Consider the following 6,000-nt stretch of genomic DNA (forward strand, 5'->3'; position numbering starts at 1 on the left):
TACAGTGGCGCTGTCATAGCTTACTGCAGCCTCCACCTCCTGAGCTCAAGTGATACTCCAGCCTCAGCCTCCTGAGTAGCTGGGACTACAAGTGTGTGCCACCATGCCCAGCTAATTTTTATTTTTGTTAGAGCTGGGGTCTCACTATGTTGTCCAGGCTGGTCTTCAACTTTTGGGCTCAAGCAATTCTCCTGCCTTGGCCTCCCAGCACGCTGGGGTTAGAGCCATGAGCCACTGTGCCTGGCCTTTTTATATGTTACCTTGATCTTTGAATCATGTTGTAATACCTGTTAATAAATATTTGATAAAAAATATTCGAAAGATCTGCTTTCGAAGAGGGCAGGTAAAGGGCATGGGTGCTGTGGAACTCTCACCAGCAGAAACCCCAGTGGCCAGGTGGACACATGCTTAGCTGAGGTGTTCAGATCCCACCCTAATCTTTGCAGCTCCCATCTGCTCTGTGAAACACTGTGACACGGCACCATGTGTGCGTATCTGAGATTCATATAATATGTAGTGTGCTCCTTTTAGGTAGACAACATGCTTTAACCTAACATTTTGAAACCCAGAGGAAAACTTACCGGGATCACATTTATGAACTGAATGGATCCCCCAAAATTCATGTTAAACTCCTAATCCTTGGTGTGGCTATTTGGAGAGGGGCCTCTAAGGAGGTACTGGGGTTAAGGTTATAAGGGTGGGGGGACCCTGACCCGATGGGATGGGTGTCCCTATGAGGAGAGACCCCAGAGTGCGCGTGCTCCTTCCTGCCTGCAGGGGGCGCTCTCCCGGGACAGGCCACACACCAGCCTCTGCGAGCTAGGAAGGAGCCTCACCAGAAGCGGAACCAGCGGGAACCTTGACCTCAGACTTGCAGCCTCCAGAACTGTGAGAAAATAGATTTTTGTTGTTTCAAGCCCCCGAGCCTGTGGTATTCTGTCCCAGCAGCCTGAGCAGGCTGAAATGGTAGGTTGGGATGCTTGGTAAAGAAAAAAATGAAATCCTTGTTAAGGGTGTGAAGAGCCATTATTCAAGGGCCCGCTCCAGTGAGGTTTTGCAGTAAAGGAGAGAGACGGGGTTCAAATCCGAGTACAGGGATGGGTGGGAGCTGACAGCCCTGGAGCAGGGTGGGGGCCTGTGGACAGAAATTCCTAAGTGGAAATGTCAGGAGTCAGGGTGGGTTTCCCCAAGCAGGCTTGGCAGGATTTGCTCAAACGGAGCCAGCCCAGGACAGAGCCCAAGGTCCATGAGGGGACTTGGAGGGGTGGACGCAAGCTTGGTCCGGGAGGTGGAGGGACTTGGAGTGGTGGACACAAGCTTGGTCCGGGAAGGTCTTTGTCAAGGCCCATTTGTTTTATTTTTACAGGGAGGAAACTGCAGCCGAGTCAGCTCCTCCGACTCTAGGCCGACCACTCTTCACTGTATGACACGTGACTCACCAGATAAAGCCACACACGTCATTCTTTTAAAATCCTCTACTCTGTGAGTGCAATGAAATTAGTATTTTTCCACAAGTCCTTTCCTTTCTCTAGTCTCTGGGCCCTCCCTCTGCTGGCGATGTTCTTTTTCTTGTTTTAACCATCTGAGCAGCACACGACCCCCGTGTCTTGGGGCAGTGACGTGTCTGTGGTCAGTACAGGACCTGGTGCTGGCTCTCTCGTGGCCAAGACTGACAGTGGTCACGCCTGGACCCCGCTGTGTGTCCCACCCTGTTCAGTTTGCCAGCACAGGCTTTTGGTTCCATTTTCAACACATCTCTAGTCTGATCAGTCCTGACCTCCACTGCAGGCCGCATCCTTCCCTGCCTGTACTAGTGCAGAGCTCCTGGTGGGTTCGCACCTCTCTCCCCCAACTCCTCCCTCTCCAGGTAGCAGCCAGGATGGCACTTTCAAACCATGTCAGATCACGTCGCTGCTGTGCTCAGGACCCTCCCATGACTTCCTTGTCCCTCTCAGAATAAAATGCAAAGTCCTCCCCCACACCCACAGGTGTCCCCCTGTCCCCACTCCACACCTCACCTGCACTTGCCAACTCCAGCCATGCGGCTCTTACTGCCGTTCCTCAACGTGCTGGGAACGCTCCTGCCTCTGCCGTTCCTCAACGTGCTGGGAACGCTCCTGCCTCAGGGGCTTTGCTGTTCCACTGCCTGGGCTTTACTCAGATGGAACTTTCTTTGTAAAAATTATTGATTTCTAAAATTATGGTAAAATACACATAACATAAAGTTAACATCTTAACTTTTTTTTTTTTTTTTTTTTGGACAGGATAGTCTCACTCTATCACACAGGCTGGAGTGCAGTGGTGCAATCACAGCTCACTGCAGCCTCTGCCTCCTGGGTTCAAGTGATTCTCTTGCCTCAGCCTCCCAAGTAGCTGGGGACTAGAGGCACACACCACCACACCTGGCTTTTTTTTGTTTTGTTTTTTGTTTTTTGTTTTTTTTTTAGTGGGGACAGGGTTTTGCCATGTTGGCCAGGGTGGTCTGGAACTCCTGACCTCAAGTGATCTGCCTGCCTCACTGTCCCCAAGTGCTGGGATTACAGGTGTGAACCACTGCGGCCAGCCCATCTTAGCCGTTTTTAAGTGTGCAGTTCAGTGGCATTAGGTACACTCACACTGCTGTACAACCATCAGCACCCTCCATCTCCAGAACTTCTCATCTTCCCAGACTGAAGCTCTGTTCCTATTGGACAAGGACTCCCCAGCCCCCTTCCCCAGCCCCTGGCAGCACTGTTCTGCTTTCCATCTCTATGAATGTGACTCCTCTAGGGACCCCGTATAAATGGAATCATGCAGGATTTGTCCTTCTGGGCCTGGCTTACTTCACTGACCCTAATGTCCTCAAGGTTCCTCCATGTGGTAGCAGGTGTGAGAATTCCCTTCCTTTTAAGGCTGAAGAATACTCCATTGTGTGGACGTGGCACAGGATTTTTTCAGTGCCACTTCACCAGCCGGAGACCTCCATGGCCGCCGGCTCCCCTGCCTGGCTTCACTCGGCCCAAGGATCACTGCTGGAGGTACTCTGCACATTCGGCCCAGTGGGCTGTGCTCCGCTTGCACCCCGGCCCAGATCCCACGCTTGCCACAGGATCTGCGCTCAGCTGGCGTTTGGGCCGGGCGTGCCGCAACCTGCTTCTGCCTTGGGCACCGGTGTCTGGATGAGGGGAACGTGGTGGCACCCAAAACTCGGAGACACCAGGAACCGCAGAGCCCCAAGGGTGTCACAGCTCAACCGTTCCCACCACCTGTGACTTGGTGAGCAGGGCGTGTTACAGCCCTGGTTCAGGGAGTCTGAAGTCTGGGCTCTCAGGAAGCACTACAGCTCTAGTTCATTCCTGCCGCCCGCAACTTCAGCAAACGGGGGTGTGTGGCACCCAGCAGTTTCTTCTCCTCCATTGCTCAGCAAGCAGGAGGGAGGGTTACAGTGTTACAGCCTTTTTTGACACCCACTGTTCTGCAGGTCCCAAGTTCTTGTCCCACATCCAGAAGAATAAGGTTATGCAGACAACTGGAGAGTGAGCAGGGCAGAAAAAACTTTTCTTGCACGATGGAACAGCTCCCAGTGTCGAGGGGACCTGAGAGTGGGCAGCCACTACCTGAAGGTGAGTAGTCTCTACCCAAAGGCGGTAGTCCCCGCTGTGTGGTTGAGTCCAGGGTTTTTATGGGCTCAGAATGGGGGAGTGTGTGCTGATTGGTCCATGGGCGGGCCTAGAAAAAAATCACCATTTGATTGGCTAAAAGGTCGTGGACTTCACCTGGAACTGGCAGCCTGGTTTTCCAGCTTCAGGCTGTCTTTGGCTTGAAGCTCGGGTTTCACTGGGGACCTGCCCCAGTCTGCCTAGGAATCTGTCTTCTGCCACTATCAGAGGGACCACGCTTTGCTTATCCAGTCGTCATTCACGGACCCTGCATTGTCTCTGCCTCTTGGGCTTTGTGAAGAATGCTGCTGTGAACAGGGGAGTACCCCTGCCCGTTTGGGTCCCTGTACCGTTTGGGAGGTACGTGGAGGGGAGATTGCGGGGTCATGTGGTCATTCTGTTTGGCTCTCGGAGGAGCAGGCATCCTGTTTTCCACAGCAGCTCTGCCATCAAATGGTACTTTCTTAGTGAGACCTCCCATATCTCTCCCCATAAATGTATCTCTCCCCGTAAACATTGCAACTCCTGGCTCACTTTCCTTCTTCCTGTAACTTGTCACTGTGGAACTATCAAATGCGCCTGAGCCGACTTGTAGCAGCCCAGGAGAGCCAGCAGTGAGGCCCCTTCCCTGCTCCATGGTCAGTGCCTTCACACAGGGAGTTTGGAGGTGGCTGTAGTGGGAGGACTCACACCGCAGAAATCAGCCAGTGCTGCAGGTCAGGGGCCGCCATCCCCCAGAGCTGCTGTGAAACATTTACCAGCACATCAGTGGCCTGCTTTCTGCTTGTTTTATTTGCATGTATTTTCGTCTGTTTCCCTACCTAGAAAATAAACTCCCTGTGGCAGAAGTTTTCTCTCTCTGCTCCCTTCTTGGTTCCCACCTCTTGGAACAGAACCAGACTTCTGGCCGGGGCTCAGTCAGTGCTTGCAAGATGTTTGTTGGCAGCAGGATGTGCCCGGAGAGGTGAGCTCTGAGAGGGCAGTGTGAGGAAGGAGGAAGCCTCGCGGCTCTCTTTGGAGAAAAGGCCTGGGTGACATTTTATGCGTCCTTTCCCTTCCCCTGAGGCAGCATGATCGGCTCCTTTGTGAGCACAGAGGCCTGGGTTCTCGCCTTGCTCTGCCCGAAGGGCGAGCAGCTCCATCAGTCCTGTCTGTGTGGGAGAGCGCCTCCATGCCTCTTAGTGCGGTGCCTCCCAGCCTTTATAATGTCAGGGCATGGCTAGAAAATATGATTTCTACAGCACATCAGGACCAAGTGGAGGGTGGTGTTGGGTGCATCTCTTTGGGCCTCAGTGAACACTTTACTAAATTCTTTACATGTAATCACGCACTGCACAGCAACATTGCTGTCAACGATGCACTGCATATTCAACAGTGGCCTCGTCAGATGATAATAGCGTGTTTTTGCTGTAACTTTCCTGTGCTTAGATACACAGATCCTTACCACTGCATGACAGTTGCCTGCAGGATTCAGAGCAGTGACCTGCTGTACAGGTTTATAGCCCAGAAGCCATAGGCTGTGCCACGTGGCCCGGGTGTGTAGTGCGCTGTACCATCTAGGGGTATGAAATCACCTAAGGACACCTTCCCTAGAACCTATCCCCATCAAGGGATGCGAGGCTGAGTAACGGGGCCCCTTGGGAGTTCAGCACTCAGCATGTTTCAGTGAGTGACTGAAGTAATGAACGTTCTGATCGGGCCCTCTCTGGCTGGCACCTGTGAACCACTCACTTTGTACCCATTATTTCTTGTTCCCACAACATGATTATAAACTGCCGATCTACTGTTTCTTTGTCAAACGGGAGGCGATAACGTCAGGGTCATGAGAAATGTTTGCAGACGGAGCGAATGCCTTGAAAGTGCTGCGACCAGGTGCTGACACCCGCAGGTCTGGCTGCTCGAAGTGGTAGCCAACACGGAAGACACACGGACTTTCCCTCCATTCCCCGAAACTCCCCTCCCTGGCTCGTCAGCTGCATAAAAACCCTCTCTTTATCTCTTTGTCAAGGGGATGTAAGAAATCTTGCTGTCTTGTCTTCTTGCTTTGGCCAAATGGAATAAACCTTTCTCTGTGTCCAGACACCTGTGTTGCAGTGTTCGGCCTCAGCTACACAGCAGGTACGTGAACCTGGTATTTGGGCTTCTACAACAACTGTACTTATAGCACAAATAAAGTACAAAGTATTAGGGAAGACCAAAGACCATAGGTAGAAAACTTGTATACAACTTCCAAATAAGCACTCTTCAAAACATTTAATGAGCAGCTTCTGGAAACATAACTTTTTCCTATCAGGTTTATAATTAAAATAGCTGTAGACTTTCCAACCATAGCTTTTTAATGATGATCTCTTGAAATTGTTTT

At 51.7% G+C, this 6,000-nt stretch overlaps 1 protein-coding gene across 33 annotated transcripts in view; it reads left to right on the forward strand.

Annotated features, from left to right (window-relative positions):
• RNASEH1 (ribonuclease H1) overlaps positions 1-5,718 on the forward strand; it is a 28,067-nt gene extending 22,349 nt beyond the window's left edge. For 4 of the 33 annotated variants that reach the window (XR_010123170.1, XR_010123172.1, XR_010123192.1 and 1 more), the window contains 5 exons: positions 778-966; positions 1,367-1,482; positions 3,461-3,602; positions 3,834-3,998; positions 4,464-5,718. The gene's annotated coding sequence lies outside the window, so the exon portion shown is untranslated. Of the gene's footprint in view, positions 1-777; positions 967-1,366 lie in introns of all 33 variants that reach the window. The other 29 variants (XR_010123195.1, XR_010123194.1, XR_010123179.1 and 26 more) reach the window with 16 other exon arrangements.
• Positions 5,719-6,000: the final 282 nt, after the last annotated feature.

This window comes from Pongo pygmaeus, chromosome 12, assembly GCF_028885625.2.
Source record: "Pongo pygmaeus isolate AG05252 chromosome 12, NHGRI_mPonPyg2-v2.0_pri, whole genome shotgun sequence".
NCBI classification, from domain to species: Eukaryota; Metazoa; Chordata; class Mammalia; order Primates; family Hominidae; genus Pongo; species Pongo pygmaeus.